The 23,515-nt window shown below is 39.2% G+C and overlaps 1 protein-coding gene across 1 annotated transcript in view; it reads right to left on the bottom strand.

Annotated features, from left to right (window-relative positions):
* Positions 1-23,515, bottom strand: part of MDFIC2 (MyoD family inhibitor domain containing 2) — a 142,438-nt gene that overhangs the window by 85,488 nt on the left and 33,435 nt on the right. The gene's annotated exons all lie outside the window — the stretch shown is intronic.

Genomic DNA, 23,515 nt, shown 5'->3' with positions numbered 1-23,515 from the left:
ATGAATCAGTGATGGTGTTTTGATTTTTCTCTCAGCCAGTACTACCAGGCAATCAACAATGAAAAGTAAAAAAAAAAAAAAATCAAAACAAAAAACAGGAAAAGCATGTTCTTTCAGCCTGTTTTAAAACAGAAGTAACTGGCGTTTTCTCTTCTGCTAACATGAGTTCCAGGTAGGCACAGCTCAAACTCCCTCCCTCAAACAACCCTCTAGGGAGGAGAGGATGGGGGAAAAAGGGCTAAGCAGCTGTGATTTGTACCTGAGAACAACAGAAAGCTCAGCTCAGCACCCTGCCTGCCCTAGCATGTTTTGGGAATGACTCAGTCTTGCTGCCACCTCAAATCCTTCATCCATTCTGGCCTGCCTGGTGAGAGCAGCCAGGCAGTGCTGCAGCCCAGGGACCAGGAATACCTCCTGGCTTGTGTCCCCAGACAGAACATCCCTTGGTAGCTCAGGGTAACTCTGCATCCCTCCCCATTGCCTGGGCTGTCACTACAGCACCTACTGTGTTTGAACAGACCCTGCAGCCAGGGGTGAGACCTTCACCACTGCCTCGACAAAGAAAGCTGGCAGAAAGAAAACCTCTTTGCTGCTTTTCTTCAGGCTGCTGAAGCTCCAGGATGCCCTGTGGCATTGTCTGGGCTGATGCTTCTGTGGTAGATGCTTGATTCTCTTCCTGAGCTTCCACAAAACTGTTCTGGTAGGAGAGCTGAAAATACCCTCAGCAGTGTGGAATCTGGGTAGTGAGACACTACTTAGATAGAAAAACTTTATGAAACAAGTTCCTGAAAATGTTGGAGGGTGAAATAAAAGAAAATAGAAAGGGTGCAGGCTCTTTCCACTGAAGATTTAATTCCCACCTTGGTTCTGCTGCTGCAGAAGTCAGGACCATGGTCCCATGGCCTCAATCTTACTTAGAGTGGGGGGATTTGTTATATATATTTAAAACTGGAAAACCATAACTTTGCTGTTAGGATGAGTGTGATGCTTTGGAAGCCAAAGGTGACCACATGTGCTGCAGAGCAGGTGAAAAGAGATTGTATCCAAACAGATACATTTATCTTTAGAAAATAAGTAAAAAAAAAAAATCATTTTTCTTTGGCAAAATGAAAACTTTAATGTTTCTGCCAGATTCTTCAACTGACTTTTTTTTAGATACTGTGTGACTCTGATCCTCCCTACGTTCCAGTGCAAACTGGAAGGAGCTCCTAAGCTGCTGCAGCACTGGTGGAAGTGGGAATGCAGTCAGACTGAAAGAAGGAGGTTTTTCTGTCACTCTCAGATGTACACTTCTGTTACTGAGGTTTCTTATCAGAAAATGCACAATAGCACTTGAGTGTACAAAAATGAGAGCTCCCACCAAATGTCAGTCACTGCTGATAACAGGAGTTCAGTAGCAAAACCAAGATATTAGAGCTTGTTTATCTTCTGGCTGCGTTGTAACCGTCCCTTCTGAAGCACAGACCTCCAGCCAGATGGGCTCTTGCTGCCCTGTACGACACAGGAGTGGCTGGGTTTGTGTCCCAGGGAAATCTGTGTGTCCAGAAGAGCAGGGGAGGTGGCAGTGGCCCTCCCTGGAGGAGTCAGAGATAATGGTGTTGTCTGTTCCTCTGTCCAAGCACCAGTGTCTTTATCTGGGAGACTCTTCCCTGTCCCTTCAAAGAACCAGAGGAACATTTTGTACCCAGTTGCACCATAAGGCAGTTTCTACTTAGAGAATTTTGAAAGCAATTAGAAAAAAAAAATCTGTTTTCAAAGCAACCCTCTGGTTGTTGGGCTGGAGGGAGCTGGGCTATTTGCCCTTGCATGGCCAGAGGTGGGAAAGGCACCATAAATGGGAACATCTGTGAGTTGTATTCAGTAATGGACTCAAATACTTACAGGTGGTAGAAGAAGTAGTTTAGAGCATTATAACATAAAAATCCTACTCCCCTTCTGCCTATGCAGAAAGCTGGGTGCTGTGAAGAACCAGTTTTGCCTCTGCAGATACCAAGAGCTGACCTAACCCTGATGGACCCGACGACTTCCATGTGTGCTCCTGGGTGAATGCCACAAGGACAGGTCTGTGGCACCGTCAGAACAGTCTTTCTTTGCAAAGTGTAGTTTGGAGCAGTCGTTCTTTGCTAAGTGTAGTTTGGAATTACATTGGATTTATCATCCCACCTGTGAGCGTTTGTTTGCAAATCAGTTCAGAGAGCCAGTGCTTGGGTTTGCAGGAGAGCAGAGCAGTGAGTCACAGCACAAGCTGGCACTGGCAAAACCTCTCCATGCTAATGAGCTACACCCAGGAAATGTCTCCTCTGCCTGGGGGAGCTGCACCCCAGCCATCCTCCCCTGCAGCTTGTCAGATCCTTGGTGTGCTGGCAGGGAGCGTGGGCCATGTGGGACAGGTCACCCCTGGGCAGAGCTGGAGGTGCTTCCCAAGTGTCATCTGCAGCACAGGGAGGAAACACCAGCATCCCTTCTCCTGGCGTCACACTGTAGGGAATGAGTGCGTGCTGCTCCATCTCAGGAGGAGCCGGAGTGCCTGGTGTCAGTGCCTGGAGGAGCTCAGAGGCACAGCAGTGATGAGCAGTGTCCCTGGCACTGCCCCATCCTTGGGGCTCAGTTGTCATGTGCCTGTGGACAGCAGAAAGTGTGGCTGGTGCTCTGCTCCCTCGTGTTCATTTTGCAGGTTGGCTCATAGTGATCTAAAACAAAGCAGGGCTCACGATGCTATTTAAAAATCACTTTTCAAGGAAACAAATGTGCTTTCTGTGAACTGACTGCATGTGTTTATGTAGCAGATAGATTAATATGAGGGGGATCTTTTCACCACCCAGTGAATTACAATACTAAGATAAGTGATGTTATCTTTAAAGGCAAATGTTTTTGTGTACTAATACCTTATCAGACATTATACCAGCAAAAAAAAAAGTTCCTTTTCTGAGGCTGATAATACAAAGCCTTATGCATGTGCCTGTCTTGAGTGTTGCTTAAGAACAGTGAAACAATGAAGGCATTTGAAGACTATTAGCACAAAATGAGCTCAGCCATTGATTTTATTTCACTTAGTGTTTTAAAGTAGGTTGTATGCTTGCTTCCCACAGCACATATTTGATGTCTGTGACGCAGGTTTGCGTGTGGTTTGGTTTGAATCCTGAGGAAATAAATGCACTCGGGATCCCATTCTGTGACAGTTGTGATGTTCTCCACAAGTGATCAGGCTGGGCTGGGTGAGGGCGGGTTCCTAATGCCAACTGAAACAGCATTTCAGCTTCATCAGCGAGCAAAATCCCACACTTGTCACTCAGAGGAGCAGCCTGAAAAAATGTGGGATATCATCTTTTACATCAGTTTTAAAAAACTCCTCTTGCAAGTGGCGTTTGTACACTGGAATAGTGTTTGGAGATTCATGGTCTAAGGGAGTACCACAGTATGAAATTCAAATCTATTGTATTTTAATTGTGAAAACAACAAGTAATATTAGAGTTGTGCAAGTATCAGCTAGTTTAGGCTATGCTTATGTTGACATTTTTATGAAACACTTTGGAGGTATTTTTCTATGACTACCCATAATGGTTTTTGTACATGTGAATTAATCATATGGGTTAGTACCATTATCACAAATTACTTGTGGAAATCTGTAGTAAGGAAACTGAACTGAATATAGGCAGGCAATATTGTTAATAGCATTTAAATTTATGTGGCAAATTTACTAACATGATGTTGAAAAAATATACAGTATCTAATTAGAGAAGAAAATCCTTCACTTCACAAGCATTTTATTTTATGCAGCAAGGACTGTCATTCCTCCTGTGAAGTTTATGTTGGTTGAAAGCATAAATTTTGCTGATATATATACAGGTTTCTGTTCCCAGTGGTGAACACTGTTACATTTAGAAAATTGACATAATCAATGGCAGTAAACCAAAGATCAATTTAAATTTCACATTTAGCTACTTGTTTTAGAGTTTCTCTGAAATTTACAATCACTAACATGTTTTATGTTTAGAAGAAATAGATGAATACAGCTGCTGCCCATTTGTAGCAATTGTTTCCTAAATCTGTGAACTGAAAATATATAAATGCACATATAAAATTACACATATGATATAATATACATGACACCACTCATCTGTCATATAATTCTTTGCAAGTTGTTTCCTTATCTGTTGAAAGCATTAGAGAATGGTCACTAATAAGTGTTATAAAAGTAATGAATAGTAATTGTTTTAGATACTCAAGCTTTCGAAGCTGTTAATTCACTCTCCCATTCTGCAATAGTTGTCACTCTAAAATCAGGTCACTATAGAGGTAAGAATCTATAAATATAGTGCCCGTGTCATATCCCATCATCTCCAAAAGGATCATGCTCTCTGTCTGTTTTAGAGGTTTACATATTCCTTATAATACATGTATGATAAATTAAGCACTCTTTTCTGGACCCCTTTAAATGGAAGGAATTGAAAACACAATAATGATATAATTAATTACAGTCTTACACGTGCAGAAAAATTACACCTTTTTCGATTAGTGTGAAATATAAGTGTCAAATCAGTAATAAAATCCTGATCAATAAAACAATAATAACGATGTTGTTAAAAGCGGACTTAGAAAGGTGTTCATGGCAACATGTTTTAGGGGTTAGAAACCCTTTTAAAATAAACGGATTTCATCTTTACACTATGTCATCTAAATCATTACAATGTTTGTGTATACAATTATCATCAGACGATAAATTGCAGCTATTGAATGGATTACGTTTGAACTGTTTGACCTCATAAATCTGGGTTTGTCATAGCTTCAGCAAATGCTTGTGTAACAATCAGTTGATTACATGGCAGAGCAGATGTATGTATGTTAACTGGAAAATATGAAAGGATCAGGGTAATTCAAAGTTCATTGGAAGAAGTTTATAAATGTCTGACAATATCATGTTAACACGTTCTCCATATACCTTTCTAGTTGGCATATTTTCTATTCTATTTTTTTTCTCCTGTTTTACTGTGGGTTTTATGGTTAATAGAAAAAAAATCATAAAACTAAAACTAAAATCTTGAAATATTTGGAAGAGAATTTAATGGAGCAGTGAAATATTTTGGCAGGATCCAGTGAGACATATTCTAAAAACATCATTAAAAATGGACCAAATAGCAATCACGAGTAAATAGCATTTTGGAAAAAAGCAGACAGACATACTTGAAGTGGAAAAATGGCATGAAAAACCATGAGGCATTTGACAAAAGAGGAGCTATCGATTTCTGTGGGATTATTTTAATCTGTGAGTCATATCCCACAGATGAGGATTATGGATCTGTCTGATGTGGTTCACCTGAAATAAGCATAGGCAGAAAATGGAGAGAGACCATAACTTTATCTCCAATTTTTTCTTATTGTGTTGGAAAGCCAGTCTTTTTTTCAGTAGTACTGATAATCAAGAGAAGGGATCAGACAAAAATAGTTAATTTTACACACTAACACTTGTAGTTATGCATAAATAATTTTTATTGGACTATTATTTTTAAAACCTGAATGCTTTTACACAAAATTTCCCTGTGCACACAAAAACTCTGCCTCTGTCTCAGGCTTCTCATAAGAAAAGAAAAGAAACAACCACATCTTTGAATACCTATTATATGTAAATAAAGCTCAAATTATTACATATGATGAAATATTTCCTAGTCTGGCATCAGTTTGTGAAATCAGCTCAAAAATTATGGTAACTTGATGGTTTCTCAGAATCTCACCACTACTAAAGGCAGGTTGGACTGGTTTTGGAAAAAATGCTGAGCTGTAACAAAGCAATTAAATCTCTGTAAGCATCTGGGTCAGAATTGTTAAGTGATTTTTGGCCATTTTAATAATATCTTGACATGCAAAAACTATTTCTTGAGTATTTAATTTTAAAAATTCCTTTTTTTTTCCAAGGTAAAATTTAGCTTACCTTCCTGTCAATATTTTTAAAGGACCTTGTATTCAAATCAAACCATTCTATGGTAAAATATTTGAATAAATCCAGAAGAAACTTTTTTTTTTGTTTGTTTTCATTTAAGTATTAAATTATTTAGTTTTGGCTCCCACATGAAAATTATTCTTTTCCCCCTTAACTTCTTAGCTGACTAATGTAATGTAAAAAATCCCAGCTCTTTGAATAAGAAGAGACATGTTCAGAGTGCACACCCACCAAAAGGTATGTGTAGTGTAAGTGCATTCTGCGCTATCCACGTCTCTTCCTATTTTTGTTCAGAATGCCTTTGAAAAAAGGTTTTCCTCTTTGTGAGAAATACCGTGCTTAACAAGTGTCACTTGAAATTACTATTTTTGTATGCTCCTGTGAGAAATATTTGCAAGCAGTGCAATCGTGCTGCTCTTTTTGAACAGGTCTGCTCTGCCCAGGCTTCAGAACAGGGACTTGAAGGTTGGTGAGGGGACAGCCTTTATGTCATAACATGCCTTTTATTGTGAAAACCTTCAAAATCCAGCCAGGTTATACACTGACAGAAATTGCAGTTTGCACTTGAGCGACAAAGACTTTGATATTTAGCAGCTCAGATTTCCATACGTTCTGTCCTTGTGGGGCACAGGCAGAGCTGCTGCCCCTGTGCTGAGCCAAACCCCTCCATCCCCTCCCCAGCTCTGGGGCACCTGCACCCCCAGACTAAATCAGAATATATTCCCATAGCTGTTCCTAAATGTGTTTAATTTATTAGTGAAATATCTATGATAATTAAGAACTAATAAAAAAAAATTATAATATTGAAGTCTTACTGTTGGAAAAAAATATATAATATTGTAGTCTTCCTTTGCTTCCTACAGCATTCCTTATTGGTTGTCTCTCTTCTTAGCTCAAAATTTACCTGCCTTTAAATACTGAAGGTAGATTCTCACTTTGAGGAAGATCCTTAGGTTATAAATTGTCATTACTCCAAGAAAATCAGTTAAGTGGCACTTTTCATCACTGGAGGAAACTGCCCAAATAATACCTTGCTAAATGTAACAGGAACCACCCTACTGGGAAATCTCCCTGTTGTTGGTATAGGTGTCTGTGTGAAGTCCCTTATAAAGTACCTGGGATTAGATTGTTTGTTTGCTTAATTTTTCTTTTCACCTTCAGCCTTGTGGCTGTGGAGGGGTTAATTTGGAAGGCATTGCAAAGTCATTTCTCTATAGCTGTTGAAGTACAAGTCTGCTTGAATTTGTGCTACTCATTCCCATTTAAAAATGAAAAAATAAACTGTCACAGAGATAATGTTGTGGTATCACTTGAGTTGCCAGTGAACAATAGTCTATATCATAAGAAAAAAATATACATATTTTGCCACAAGCCTCTGATCAGTAGACACTCCACACAGAATGAGCATAGCAACTACATTATCTTTCACCCTGAGGTTGAGGTCATTGTCAAGGATTTGAGGACAAGCTTGTATTGCAGCTGCCTGCGTTTAGAGCTGTCAGAGCTTAGAAAAACCTGCCTGATGGACACGTTCTTGTTTTGTATTAATTTTTTTTTTTAAAGCCCTGCAATCCTATGGGAGATTTAATTAAGAATAAGCGTGGAAATCTCCAGGAAAAGGATAGCACCTTTCAGTACCTGTAGCTGTTTTTCATTCCGGTCCTGTGAACTCCTACAACCGAATTTAGTGTAAGAGAAAGCAAATGGCTAATGAACAGTAGCTACCCTCCAGAGCAGCTCCCCATTATTTGCTGAAAGGCAAAGGCTGGCTAAATGTCCAGCTTTGGAAGGGCTTGTTTCATGGATATTCAGATCTCAACAAAACAGCTGGCTGGAGCCCTTAACTGTATTACAATTGGCCTCTTAATGAACAGATGAACTTTTCTTTTCACTGTTTCAAGTCTGTTCCAAGACTAAAGGGTAGCATGGCTATTTCATTTCTGACCTGCCTAACATATAATTAGAAGGTTCCTGGAGGTACTTATAATTGAATTATGGGTTGTTTCATGAGCATTCTTCCTAGTAGGTAGGGATGTAAAAAGCAAAGCTCATCTGGAATGCATGCAGGGAAAGCAGATGATTTAGTAGGTCTGTATATTGCCTGAAATATTAGATTACAAGTATGAGTCAAAAAAATCCACTGGTTAAAATTTATTTTTATTAGGAAAATTATCCTAAGTCGAAAGCACCAATTTCTGTGACAGTATAACTGCATACAGCTCGATTGATTTTAGTGAAGCTCTACTCATTTATACCTACCTCAGGTTAGAGAAGGGTCCAGTGAATTAGTCCCAGTCACATATTTTTCAGACATGAAACATTCAGCTAATCTCTTGGAGCCCTGTAATTGGCTAACATAAAACATCACTGGATGATTAAAATTACAGTTGACTTTCAGATTTGTTGTCAAGTAGATTTGAAATGTGGGGAAATAACTTAAAGGGTCTCTTTTGCTCTCGCTCTCCCATGTTTATGGATTGATTGTCAGATGCACAGCCCTTGCAGGGGAACAACTCATGATTGCTCTCAGCAATACATGTCCTTCACCTCCTGTGGAAACTGCTGCTCTCAGTGCATGGGCAGGATTATTTAGATAAATGTCAGCTTGGAAAATACAGGAGTATTAGTAGAGGGGAAGGACAGCACCTTTCAGATATGACCAGCATTGTCCTCTGCATCGTTGTGGATTTAGTTTTGATGGAGGTCCCAGCTCCTCTCTTTGAAAATGCTGCCAAGCAAAAATTTTCACTAATCCGTACTTTGACTATAGATAGCTAAATAACAGCCTATTTCATCCTGTCAGGGGTGCTTTTGGAACAGGATCAGTTAGTGTTCAGACATCAAGAATACCTGCCAAATAGCCTTGATTTGTTTAAAACAAAACCAAAAATTCCCTCCACTTTTAGCTATATATGAACTTGTCTTTTCTCATCCAACTCCCTTTTAGTATATATGTGCTATTTTGCCCAAAATATAAATTGAGCAAAAGACTGAAAAAAACCACATAAATCAGAATGTTCCCCTTCCATGGCAATCTCTGCATAAATGTGGAGAAGAGGGGTGGGCTGAGAAGTAAAAACATTGGCTTTTCCAGCTGCAGAAGAGGCAAAATTAAGTTCTGAGGTGACAATGTGCTATATATAGGATGGAATAAGGGTTAAGGAGCCACTCCCTACAGCACACTCCTGTGTGCTGGGAGCCATCGTGATGGCTGTTTGCAATCTGTCATTTAGAAACAGGCTAGTCTTAGTCTTTAATTTAGAATATAATATTTCATTAATTTGTAAATAATAGCAAGGAAGCCTTTTTATAATCTGTATTAAACCATTTGATTGGTGGGGGGGAGAATCTGATTTTATGGAGCTGATAACTGTCAGCTGTCTTCAAGTCCAGTTGCAGAGGAAGAACAGGAGTATTGGTTTTATTTTGTCTGTGGTACATTGTTCACAGACAGCTTAATCCCACATTACCTTTTAAACTAAGGGCACATTGTTAACCTTGGCATGCCGAGGTTACTATTCCACAAGTAAAGACTATTTAAAAAATATCAGTCATCTTTAAGTATAATGACCTGTGAATGTTTGTTAAGAATCTTCAAATAGTTTCTGATCTGTTTCCTAATAAAGCACTGAATAACAATAATAAATGCACTGTGCACTAGTCCAGCAGAATTATCTTAATAAGTAGTATAAGCAAAGCAAATATAATCTGAAAACCTTTTCCTGGCATCAAAAGTTATAAATTTATTTGTATTGTTTCCTTCTGGAGATCCCGTTTGCCGAATGGTCTTGTTGACATTGACTGTTCCTCTGGCCTTGGCATAATCAATATTTTAAATATGAAACTGAGAAATAAATTAAATATGAAACTTAAATATGAAACTGCAGACTGGAGTTATAGGCATTTCCTCTTCCTCCCCTACTGGCCCTACATCCACGTTCTGAAAGAATAGAAATCAAATGCACCCTTCTTTTTTAGCCTGTGCATTAAACTACCAATCCAGGAGCAGGTCTTCAGCAGTATTTTCCATAAAGTGTGTCAAGGACAGTGTGGGGAAAAAAGCAGCAATGCAAAGTAGAAAAAGAGGAATATGAAATGGTAGAAGAGTAGAGGTCTTGCCTCATGTGCAGTGTCAAGGTCACAAACAGAGCAATACACCTTATTCTGGGATCCATACCCCAAAGAGGATGGGAAATACCCATGAGATTTGTGGCACAATGTCATTTTTCCATGAGAAATTATGCAGCTTTTTCTATTCCATGTTTTGTGGGCACATCTGGATGTCTACAGGGCTTTCAAACAAGAAGTGGTCTTTGTCAGTGCAGCAGAAAGAAGATGCACAAGCATAATTCTCCTTGACCTGTCTGGCTCCTGGTTTTTTGCCTGTTGATGGTGACACCACTGGAGAGGGACTGGTTTTCAGTCACTCATCTTCAGAGCTTGTCTCTGTATTAGTGTTATTTAGGGTACTTTTCGGGGGCCATGCTGTCAACAACCCACTGCTGCTGCCTGGCTCGTGTTCTCACCCTTAAATTCTACCAAGAAACTTCCCTTTGGCATCAGAGAAAATCCCCAAAATCACAGTTTTAGGTTCTTAGGAAAATCAGCCATGTTATATCCCTATTTCTTCATCCTTTAAGTCTCTGTTAAGGAGTGGATTGTTGATTGACATTTCCTGCTCTCATTAGAGCCTTTGACATAAGAATCTCTGGTTCAGGACTGGTCAGTAAGAGGTCTGCATCAAATCTCTTTTGCAAAATGGACTGAGGAGTGTTTGTTTTGTTGTTAAAAATGTGGGGTTTTTTTCCTTTTTTGAAAAGCAAACTCTAATTCATTCTTATAGCAGTCATTTTAGAAAGAAGATGAAACATTGCCAAGAAACTATTTTCTTATAAACATCATAATTCACATCTCCTCATTCCCTCTTCAATTTCTCTTCTTGCTGCAAACATCTAGACATTCCCTGTCAGAACATGCAAGTCTCTGCTTATGTCTTATTTCTTCAAATGATTCAAAATGTGCACTCATTAAAATACTGAGATGCTTTATTGAGTATTTACTGTTTTTCTTACTGCCGTGCAATATTTTGGCAGCTCTTAAAGTGTTTAATTCTGTTATTGTGAGAAAACATCACCTATGTCTACAGGAGCAAGCACTAAACACCTAATTCCTGGCTCCAGCATTGCTGTAAAGAGCCACTGACTGCCCAAAATTGCCTTGTTGAGTGAAAATCTCTCATGCCACAAAAATGAAACCACAAGTTCCCTTGTTCCCTTTCATCATTAATATTGTACCTTGGTCTCATCCAAGGGGAGATGTACAATATATTGAGAATTTTATAAGTCAAGGTTTTGTTGTGATAATGCTTTTGGTAATTTTAGATGTTGGTGACATCCCCCTTCTACCTACCTATGAAATACTTAATTGTTGCCTGTAACAAAGACAAGGCATAAAAAAGTTCCAGAAAACTTCTCTGTGTCAGTTTTTGTTGGGTTTTTGGTTGTTTTTGGTTTTTTTTTTTTTTAATTGTTTTTTGTTGTTGTTTTTGCTTTTGTTTTTTGGTTTCTTGTGCAAGAGGCAGTGTTTTTACAAGGTGCAGGGAGACCCCTCAGTGCTCAAGAGTGAGCTTCTCAAACGAGTTTTGAAGCTGGTGTTGAGGAACTGATCAGCAAGGGTAGTTTACCATGACTGCATGCATTAAGAAATGTAATTTCTATGTTTGACAAAGAAATTTGGAAGACCATAAGGCAAACTCTCAGATGCATCAAATTGGACACCCACACTTGCAAGTTTTGAATATCATGGATTTGATATTTACAGTGCCCTAAGCTGAAACCAACATCATTTCACTGATGAAGCAGCCATACAAAGCAATGAAGTTGCTTCATCCATTTTACTGCTTTTAATTTCTGTGTAAGCACTTCTTAGCCTTGCAGAGTTTGGACATGCCAGTCAGCCGTGCTCTGTGGTTTCATGGCTCTTAATTAAGCTGATAGTCTCTCAGTATCACCTTTTCAGTCTCTGTAATATTAATTTACTGTTAGGCCAGTAATCAAGCAATTCCCTATTTCTAACTGGGAATGTTTGCTAGTCTCTATTTTATTCAGGGTTCTCATCTGTAGCTTACACATCTCTCTACTTCTTGTTGCTTTATTTAAGAAATTACTATCCTTTGCATTTCCACTCGCTGCCTCTCTCCTTATTATTTCTTTCTGGCTCAGTGCATTTACCTGCCAGCTGCTTCCCTTTGAATTTTTTCAGCTTCCTTTGTATTCTTTCTCTACCCATCTCCCAGTATAATAATATATCCTGTTGCAGCAAATGTGTCTGATCCTGTGCACAGTAGTTAATCCGTGAATTTCCTTGAGATTTTTCATGTACAATTTGCTCTGCACATGCCACTGTAAAATTATATTTTAATTTGTTAAAACCTCCAATAGTTATTAATATTTAAATCAAATCAAGCTAAATGACTATGTTTTTCAAATCAAAGCCTGTATATTGGAGGAGACTGCAAAGACTATTAGTGTGTCTCGTTGAAGGCTCACAGAAAGTTTTCAGCCTTCTCAAAGAAAGCATCAGTATTTATTTTTGATGCTGAGCCTTATGAATCCTTATGTTTATAACACTCCTCAACTGGAATAAATCTTCCAGCTGATTATCACAGCATTTGGCACAGTGCCACAAGCAGTTCTGGGAACAGTATTCAATCAATGTGTAAACTAGTGAAATGCCAGGAACTTTTGAAAGACCATGAAGGATGATTAGTTAGTAAAGAATAAACAATGTTCCAATGCTGAGTGCAGCTACCAGCTAACGCAGGGCTGAGGAGAATTTTCCATTATTTAAAATGGATATATAACTTCTAATTTAGGCAGGTATTTATGTTTTGTTACTTCACACTCCGACGTTTATTTAATCAAAGCCAGGTATACAGGGGTAAGATTTTAAAAGAAATAAACACTTTGATTATACTGTAACATGTCTGTGTTACCAACCATTCACTCATCCTTTATTTATAGTTAAATGGGAAGCTAATGGAATATAAAAAGGGAAAGATGAACAAAAAACATTTTAACATCTTCAAGAGCTAACATACTAAAAAAAATCCTCTTTTTTTTTGGTCTTACTGGAACAGTCATGCCTTAGATTGTTGCCCTCTGTGTTATGTTTTGGTGCCTGATTTTATTCATATAACAAGTATGCTTCATTTCTAAGTTAATAGCACTTGTACTATTGGGGAAAAGGATTTTTCTGTCTATGTACCTCTGAAAGAACCTAGTTTTAAAGCAGTGAAAGACTTCTGCATTTCCCTCAGAATTTAGTACTCTTCTGAAGTGCTCACCTAAATCCTAAAAACCAAAATAATCCTTGGGTCTCAGAGGACAGAGTTAGTCCTATATACTTATATGCTAAAGTTCTGGTTTGCACAGTTTCCAGATTATATACAGTGATGCCTTTCATTTAGCTGTGCTCATTCCAGTGTCGATGGGATCCGTGGGGGTTAATTAAGGGTAGTTTATAATCTTTAGGAGATCTTAAATTTTCCCTTGAATTTAATAACCAGTCTTGTATGCAGAGCTCAACAGCTGAGATATGTAACCTCCATCTCCTAGAGCACCCTTTCTATATATAAAGGTATCTCTCAGATGCTGCACCAAACTTTGGCTCCCTGTTTACTAGTCAGGCACAGCAAGAGCGAGGTTGAAACTCGGAGCCCAAAGTATTTTTATATTATTTGAAAGAGCAACGTTAAGTAGGCAAAGTATGTGCTGACAGCCTCTCAGACACACTGTGGTAGCACAGAGTCAGTCTGTTGCTGCATCCTGCCTACTGTTTGGTGCATAAAAATAATATCTGCCTTGTGTGTGACAAGAAGGTGTCGGGATATTCTCTTGGTGAGGCTGGAGAGCAGAGATGTCTATATGCTTCATGTTATGTCGTTACATTTATTGACAACTGTAAATATAATACAGCTGAACTCTGCCATGCTACAGGAAAAAATATGTGGGCTCTCATTCCTCTCACAATAGCATTTAGTTCTTTAAGTCCAAAAACTGCACGGGGTCATGCACTGGGTTTATTAGATCTCATAGTTTTATACTTCTATACCCAGTAGTTCAGGTCAGCTGTGTGGTTTTTCCCATGATCTCATTATGTGTGTCAGCAACAGACACGCACACAAAAGCGAAATCTTTGAAAAATATTTGGATAATAGAAGAGTTCATGTTTTCTATTCTCAGACAGAATTTGTAGTCATCTTTTGAGCAGTGCTTTACAGTAGTTACACTATATTCCAAGTGGGAATAAATACATGTTTTCTAAGGACAAGAGTAATATTATGACAGAAAACATAATAAAACATTGAATTGGCAAGATGCAACAAAATAGGGGTAAAAAGAGGACTGTTCAGTCTGGTTTGAAATCTCTAATTTAATACATGGCTGTGCAGAGATGTTACAAAAATAAGAAAGTAACGTAAATTACAAGTGTGTAATGTACACAGAATTGATACCCTCCAACAAATAAGATGTTTTGCTATGCATATCCCTCTTTGAAACATCTGCCTGTATTATTTATATGCAGAAGTGCCGTATCTCACTTTTTTTTTTTCAAACTAAGTCCTTGTGCATGTAGGATTTGTACTGTAATGCATTATTGAGATGTTACAATGAGATGAGAGTGGGGACCAGGAAAGTGATGGGTGTGGTGTGCAGGGTGTTTGTGTATGAGAGGCAAAGGGGACGTTTGTCAGTGGGTAAAACAGACTTAAAAAGAACATTGGTGTTTTAAGATACATCACTGTATACTGTTAAGACTAGGTTTTATTTTTTTTAATGCATTTGACTATTTTAATCTATGAAGAAGGTTAAAAGTGGTATCTTTGTTGAATCGTCACTGTATATCTAATGCTTGGAGGTTTTTTCCCCTCATGATGTGAAAATGGTTTCAATTCCTTTTAATATTCATTTAATGTCAGTGCAATATATATTGCCACCTTACTTACTGCATTAGTAAAAAATGTGCTTATGTGCTATGATTCTCTTATGATAGAAACATAAAATCTTGGAAGGATCAAAGTCCACCAACATTCACCCTCCTGCAACAGCAGGAAATTGATCATGCGAGAGATGCTCACCTAATGCTAACAGATTATTATTATTTATTATAGCACTAACAGCAGGGAGGTGCATTAGACACTAGGAGGAAGATGAGGTCCTTGTCCTGGAGTGGCTTCAATCTCTGGGGTGATCTTGCAAACACTTAACTAGATGACCAGCTATATGCACATGAAACCCCCTCTAGCTCACATATTTAAGTATTTTCTTTTTCTTATGTACCAGGCATTCCTGCAGGGTCCACAGTACTAATTAAAGTTAACGTTTCCTCTCTGCATCACAGAGAATGTGAATACATAAAGGGGAAAGGATCAGGCTCCTCCAGTCCCTTATGATTGTATGGAAGTTTTATTAAAAAACCACCACCCCTTTTCACTAGGTGCCTCTTATTTCCCTACACTGTATTTCCCACTTAATATTTTACAGCCAGCAAAAGCTATATTTTGTTATGCAGCCTTATTAAAACAAAGATCTTACTGACCACAGTGAAATTCCCGACAGGCACCACTGTTGGACCAGAGTCTACTGAGGCAGTTATGTAAACCAGCTCAGAAAAAGGACATACATTATACTCTGTCATGTATATGTTAGGGTTACTCAAATGGCAAATTCTGGTCTAAATCCAAACTAAAGTAAGTTTTGCCCAGACCTCCCTAAGACTTCACTCTTTTAACCCTTCTGTGTTTGTGTGTTTGTTTCCAATGTATCAAGGATGTCTTGCAGAGCATCCCCAGCATTTCTGGCTGGGCTGCTGAGGTCTGTCAGGGCAGGAACTGGCATCTTGTTCTCTGTAGTAAAATCAGCCAGAGATATCAGCAGATAGGTTCACTTCTTGGTAAAATTGTTCAGCAGATTTCATTACGTGTATGGCAGCTCTGTTAATCTGCATTGCCTATAAATGTATGGTTTTGTTGCGTGTTGTTGGATGTGGTAATGGCTTTCATTTGTGAAACACCTTTTTTTCAGAAATCCTGAAACTGCTAGCAAATGTGAATAATTTAAATTTCTCCATTTTGGACACATGAAGTTTAGAGATTGCTGATCCCTTTTCAGATGCCAATGAGAGAGGAATGTAAATAAAAAGATTATTTTCATTTCGGGGTTAGGTTTGGCTATGCCTCTTGCTGGGTTTCTATCCTGCTTGTTGTAATGCAGTCCCACCAACAGATCGGTGCAGTGGGGCTGATGGACCAGGCTGGCTTTCTTGACCCCCACAGTCACATCCCAGCCACTGATCCGTTTTTTACTTTTCTGATCCAGGAATTTTATCCTGATGGTGGTCATGGACTACTGAGTCTTGGCTGTGGACATCAGGGCTCTGAAATGGACTACTTCTACTTCCCGTGTAATTTACAATCAAAAACCTCTTGTCACCCAAGTTATATTTCATGGGTTTAAAAAAAAATAGGCAAACAAAATAACAACATGCAAAATATATTGATAATGAGAACAAGTTTATAATTACTAAATGCAGAGGGACATATCAAAGCGGTGTTCTTCAAACAGGATATTATTTTGTAATTAAATACAACTTCAAAAGAAAAAAGCTGAAGACATGATCATTATAATGTGCATTAAGTGCAGTTGAAACATCATTTGAGTAAAACAATGCTGGGTAACAAGGAGGAGAATTTATATAGAAGGAAAAAATTAAAATCATTCGGTGTTAAGAGAAGCAGGCGAAATTATATTTGGAGAATTATGTTTTCTTAACATCTCTGTTATAAAATTATTCCTTGCATTATTTATTCTACAAGCCTTAATTGATAAATATTAGGTGACTGATTTTTGCAAAAGAGCAAGCGCTTGGTGGAACGTATTCTGAGCTGGTCTGGTTCATACTTATCATAAAAATGAAAACTACTGGAGCATAAAGAACTCACAAAAAGGCAGCATTATTGTGGATTTAGTGCAGTTGGTGTTTGATACACTGAGTTGTATTCATCACATACGCTGTGTCAAGGCATTGCTTACAATGTGTCGGATCATCTTACAGGCCATAAGCAAGCACTATATTTAAATTGAATGATACCAATATCATTCTGAGTTAATTCCTATATAATAAAGTATAAAAAAAGCAAGTAGCATGCATTTCCACATAATCTCTCTTCAAACTTATCTGTATTTGACTGTATTTTCCCCGTCAGCTTTAAAAAAAAGCAAATATAACTGAGAAGCCACCAAATTTAAAAAGGGTATTACAAAGACATTTAGCGAGGACATGCTATTTATTGGCTTTTTGATGGCTATAGTGTTTAAGCACATCACAAACAGAAATGAGCTTATTTCACATCTTCCTGAGACCAGGAGGCATCAGTAATATTCCCATTTGCAGAGACCAAAGCAATGCAATGACAGGCCTGCACCCTGCGGTGCAGCTGAAAACAGAACAACCTTTCTTTCAGTGTTTTAACTGCCACTCTTAAATTTTTTAACTGGTTTTGGTCCCCCACTAAGGGACACCTCTTGCCCTGTGAAATCCATCTATCCATCGAGTCCCTGTAGCTGTGAGTACCAATAGAAAAATCCAGACTCCTTCATATTTGAAATGCTGAGGGGGATGTAAGTGAGTGGAGCTCTGGGAATAGCAGTTGTGCTGTTCCTGTTGGAGGGTTCCCTGGTCCCAGTGCACACAACAGGAGCTTTGCTCCTTTTCTCTAGCACTATTGCTTTACCTCCTTGTGCATTGTGAACCCCACCATCGTGGGATCACCTGGCCAGCAGAGACATAAGTGTCTTGAAACACATCCCATACTTCCCCTGAGCAGGGAAAGTGCATTCTGGTTTATTCTGCAGGATGAATAGTTTCAGAAAAACCTTTTAAATAAATGTTCCACAGATAAAATCAGAATTCATGTATAGTTGAAGCTGTTGGTAACCAGACCCCTGCAGGTATATACTACTTCTGCCTGAAAGAATAAACTAAAATATCTTTTCTCCCCCAAAGTTTTATCAGGGTGAATCCTTATTAAAAGGTTCTCTTGTCAAGAATTCAGATTTTTTTCCCCATACCTTTATGTAGATGAAATTATCTGTAAACAGCATGGACTTCAGTAACTTCAGTAATAGGGATCAAGGTATGAAAAGAACAGTTGAAGGACATTTCAACGCGCATTTGAAATTTTGGGTAAAGTTTACTTTACCCTTCCTCCCCCCAGTATTTCAAAACACCAACCTTGCTTTTGGAGCGTCTCATTCTCAAGGCTCTCACCTTGCAAATCTCTACGTATGTGCTTTATTTCTCAAGTGTACACAGACCACAGCCAAAGCTTGGGCATATGTGTGCGTAGGACTAGGATGTCGTCTGGCAGATGGTGCCATGGCACCTAGATTTCTTCAGAAGTCAACTGAAGCCTTCCATCATCTCATGGAGATAAATAGGAAAGCAATTTTTGAATGTATTATAAAGTGTTATTCACTCAGAATTGCTTAGAAGGAATAACTAGCATAGCACATAAAAAAACTGTGGCTAACCTACACTCTGCCTTGCTGTGTCTGTGAAAAATGAATGCCAGAGTTTGTCTACTTAACATTTTGCATGCAAAAGAACAAGGTATTATACCATCAAAACAAATATTTTTTTATGGAAGGAGAACAGATATGTCAAAATCAAGGAGAATAGCCCTGAGTTCTGAATCCTAATATAACTCTTAGCTCATTAACACGAAACTCAGTGGGTTTTCTACATCCCAAAATGTCCTTATCTCTGCAGAGCTCCGTGTTGATTGCTGAAGGTGATTTTGATACAAAACACTTGCAGAACGGTACGACACAATTTGTCTTTGTGTCAGAGGGAACTGTTTAAATGACTTGAGGTAAGTCAGCAGAATAGTACAAGCACATGTTTGCCCACAGTCTTACCTGAAGATATAGTTGAGCTTGTATTACAAAGAATTCAGCTGTATAAATACCTCGTGCCATCTGTGTATGGCAGGGGAATTGAGCCAGTAGAAGCTCAAGACCTGTGTCAGTGTTCTCACAGAAGGACTGTTTATGAACAGATGTTATGTGGTGTTTTTCACAGAAAATGGGCTCTGGAGAGAGAAAATGTCTATCAATTACTGAGGTATTATGTATAACAGCAATTTTTAACCTTGAGAATGATACTTTAAAGTTCTCTGTGAAATATTCAGCGCCGCGGCCACTTCCTTTGTGCACAGTAACACACGCCCTTGCCTATTGCCCAAATTCTTTTTGATATTGCATTTTAAGTTGTTTCAGAGAAAATGTATTAGATATTGCAGAACTGTTATTCCCTGGCGGGGGGGAAAAAAAATCAGTGGCCTGACTGGAAAACTTTTTCTATTTGCTGATCTAAAAATCAAGCTGAGTTTTAAAGATTGGGTGCTTGTATACTCTATTTCATGATTCTCAGACCTATCTAAGTAATACATAGATTCAAAAATTGTCATCTACTAAGCAAATTATAGATGTTAAATGAGTGGAAAAAATATGTGTTCTGGCTAACCTGTGTTCAACTGGTAACTAACACTGATTTCAGTTGGGTGTTTGGAAGAATGAGGTCTTAATCTTAGTGAATAAAGATGAATTTACTTGCAACTGCAAAATAGGGCTTTATTTAGTAAAATTTAGTAATTATGATATAGCTGTGTTTATTTAATAGATTGCCAGTGCTAGTCAGTTAGACTAGTCATATCTTACTCTTCATTATTATTGCTTCTGTAAAACTCCTGACTTCACAGGGCCTTTGAATTTGGGCTCTCCATGATAATAAAAACATAAAAATGGAGTCCCCAGTTGTTGCTAAAGATTACAGCCATCAGAGTTGGACAGTGTTTTACCAATCTGCTCTTGCTTCAGGAGACAAAGTTTATCTTGCAAAAATGCACCATTATTAAATATTCTTACATGGGGTATCTATGATTCTTATCTAAGATAAGACCCTTATATGACCTGTGGACAGACACAGTGTTTTGCATAATATATATACTTTTATTTTCCCCTAGCTTTCTTATTATTTATTCAATAAATCCTTTTTTTTCTTGCTGACAGCAGTTGTATTTATAAAGCTAAATCCAACACAGCAAAGTGTTCATCACTTTATAAACTAAACGCTAATGTTTTATTTATGTGCAATGAACAGAGAAAAAAGAACTGAATTGATGTTTACCTAACAAGCTGCAAAAAAGTGCAGTAACATAATAGTGAAGTTCATAAGCATTCTGGCTTGTAATTTTTGGTGTCAACATTTGAATTGCAGAAAGAGCTTATGCAGACATAGCACGTATACAAGTGCAGTTTAGATCTACATCTATAAAAATAACATCTGTTTAAGCATACATTACATTTAAAAATAACTGTACAGTGATCAGCTGGTTAAGTACAGTTAACCAGATGCCGTTTTAAAGTGCCAGATGGAACAATGAAACTAAGATTGAAAATTAAAAAATACTGTGAAAGGTCAAATCAATTAAGCAACCTGTTTTGTTGGCATGTAACAGTTAAAAGTAAGTTTAAACTACTTAAGGAGTGAGCAATGAGAAGATGAAGCAGTTAATTTTTAACTTGCTATTTAGAAGAGGGAAAGATAAAATGCCTGCCATAGTTCCAGGGTCCCTCAGCAAGTCTAGGGGGATACTGGGAAAACAGGCACGGTTAAGTACTGTTTGCTTTGTTTGCTTTCAATTTAAAATAAATAAAATCTCTCAGGCTTTTAAGAAATGTCTTTTATGGCAGTCTGAGCTCATGCAACACAGATGCAAACATCCCTTTCTTCTCTCCTATGACCAGTGGGAGACTCCTTGGCTGAATCATCTCCTTGGGCTTGCTCTTTATCCCTGGGGATGGTGCCCAGAGGGGTCAGGGATGGGCTCGGGAACAGGCTGGTGCCAGGGAATGCCATGGGAAGCAGACACTCCTCGCAAATGGGTTCTCCAAGCTCCATTTATTTCTGGGAACTAAACCCACCCAAATTCTAAATGACACCCAATAAGAGGTGTAAGGCGCAGTTTTAGAAACAGAGGTGTCACTGTGACTCTGTGAATAAATGACAAACATTTGTTAAAATTGCACCTGATAATAAGTCTCTGAAAGACAGATATGAGGAAAAGAGAGCTTATCCACCTCACCTCTTTGAAGTCCAAGGGGAAAATAGCATCTTTGGAATATTATTTAGGCAATACATTCTTTTCTTCGTCTCAGCCAGTGTAAAATTCATGATCTAAATTTAAATTTTGGACAACAGGATGGTGGTATCCTTGCTTTAATCAGGAAGGTGTAATGACACCTGCAAGTGTGTTGGCAGGCAAGGCAGAACTCGTGGATAATCAGAAAGGAAGTGTTGATTTTCCGATTTTCACTGCTGCTACTTTTCGTTATTTTTTTTCCTAAATTCTGAAATCACATCAACTCAGACACCCTGTAATACAGTACACTGCTGGATAATTCCTCCAGCAACAGTGCAGAAGCCACGGACATCAAAAACTGTTTTGGAAAGAAGGTTTAGGCACCAAATCTGGGAGAGCCGTGGGGCTGCAGGTCGGGGGGAGATGCTCAGCAGCCCTGGGGAGCAGCAACCCCCCCAGCAACAGCAGCGCCATCCATCAGCAACCCCAGCAGGAATTTTTCCTGAATGAGTGTAGGGCTATTTTCAACCTAGGAACTCGCTGTTGTTCCTTTGTTTTAGTAACTTTGTTTGTGTGTGTTTGGCGGAGGCCAGGGGAGGAGGGCAGAGCGCCGGGGCGCGTTGCTCCTTCCTGACACCTCCTCTCCTGCTCCCACAGCTCCCAGTAAAGGAGCAGCTGTACCTCTCCCGCCTGCACTGCCAACTGTTTAGACCAGAAACACAATGAAAAGATTCTGTGGCTGTTAAAATAAATAGCTTCCCGGCAGGGGGTGGAATAGTGTGGCCGTTCCTAGGAACTTCGTGTACCCTGCTTCCAGAAAGTGCTGGGATAGGACATGCTATGGAGAGAGAGGAAATAAGCCTGGCTTCTGCACTTGGCTCACTCTTCCTCCTCACACTGAGAATAGTTACCCTACAGATCGCTGGTCCTGTTGGATTCCCTTTCATGGAAATATTTTCCGTTCCTGCTGGTTCAGTGGCTGATGTTCAATTATTTTTTTTTTTTTTTATTCCCCCAAACAGTTTTTCTTCATTGACAGCATAAAACAAACATTTGGGCCTGCTGTAAATAGAGAACATACCAGACCAGTGGCAGGTAGCTTGTGATGTTTAAGTGGGTTGCCAACTGAAGTTTGTAAATCTGCAAAATCCTATCATTATATTTAACAGACAAATGTGTATAATATAAAATCAGTGAAAAGATAACATAATAAGTGCTTTGGCTATTATCTGGGGGCCTAATTAGACTGGTGGAATCACTGTAGTCAGTGAAATTAGAGTTATACAACTGAGGGGAAGGGAAATCCAGCCCTTTAGTGGAATGAACGTTAATGGAGCCCCGTTGACATTTGCTGTCCCAGGTATTCAGCAGCTGTTCCTTTCCTTTGTAGAAAACAGGACTTTGCTCTTCCCAGACCATATTTTCTTGAACTTAACCCTCTGGCAGAGGAAGGTGTGGAGACACAGCGGCTAATAGGAGGGGCTAATACCTGCCTGAAGCCCAGAATGTCTCCACATGCATCTCCCCATCTTTGTCGCTGCTTCTCTCTGGCCTCCAAAGGTGGTACCTTGCAGCAGGATGGGGCTGCTAAACCCTGTGCTCTGCTCACAAGAACAGGTGCTGGGAGGCCACAAACCTTCAAGAAATCCAGGGTTGTGTTCTCCTCTTTGCTCCAGCTCAGGCACTGAGAGATAGTCCTCTGGCAAGCAAAGGTTCTGGGGCAATATTGCTGCCTGGAATTCCAGGTGCCAACAGCCAGTCCATGTGTGAGGGGCAGGGGGATGTGTGTGCTGGGAGTACTGGTGTGAAGGACAGTGATGGAAAGGCTGGAGGATGCAGAGGGAGCAGAGAGGAGCATGAATTTTAGGATATGTTGGACTGGTGACTTGGGGATGTGAAGCATTCAGCCTGAGCAAATGGTTTCCCTGATGAAGGAAATAATTCTCAAGGAAGATCTTTTGATTGAATTTTGCCTTCACGCTCAGGTGCAGATGAGGTGCCTGTGCTTGCAAGGCACAGTGCACTACTGGTGGGATGAACTTGTTCTGGTGGAAGAACATTCTGGCAGCTGGCAGTAGGATTTGGGCATTTCTTCCTCTGGGAGCAAGAATTTAAGCAAGCTGGAGCACCTGGAGGGTGAGACAGGCGATCTACCTGGCTGCAGGCTGATTGATTGTGTTTCTGTTTCCCCCAACACCCAGTGCTTGGCCAGCCTTCCTCATTACTCCTTTCCTCAGCGCTCTCCTAACCTGTAGCTAAATCACCCTTGGCAAGTTTTCCTTCCCTTGCAAAGGCGGCAACTCCCCTGTCAAGTTCTTGAGCATTTGTTTGTGCAATGAAATCTGTGATGCTCTAAATCTCAATGTGCATCAGCT

The sequence above is a fragment of the Pyrgilauda ruficollis genome, unplaced genomic scaffold (genome assembly GCF_017590135.1).
Source record: "Pyrgilauda ruficollis isolate IOZ18807 unplaced genomic scaffold, ASM1759013v1 scaffold10, whole genome shotgun sequence".
Classification (NCBI taxonomy): domain Eukaryota; kingdom Metazoa; phylum Chordata; class Aves; order Passeriformes; family Passeridae; genus Pyrgilauda; species Pyrgilauda ruficollis.
Note: the sequence above shows the minus strand (reverse complement) of the source record. Positions and strands in the feature narration are given on the sequence as shown.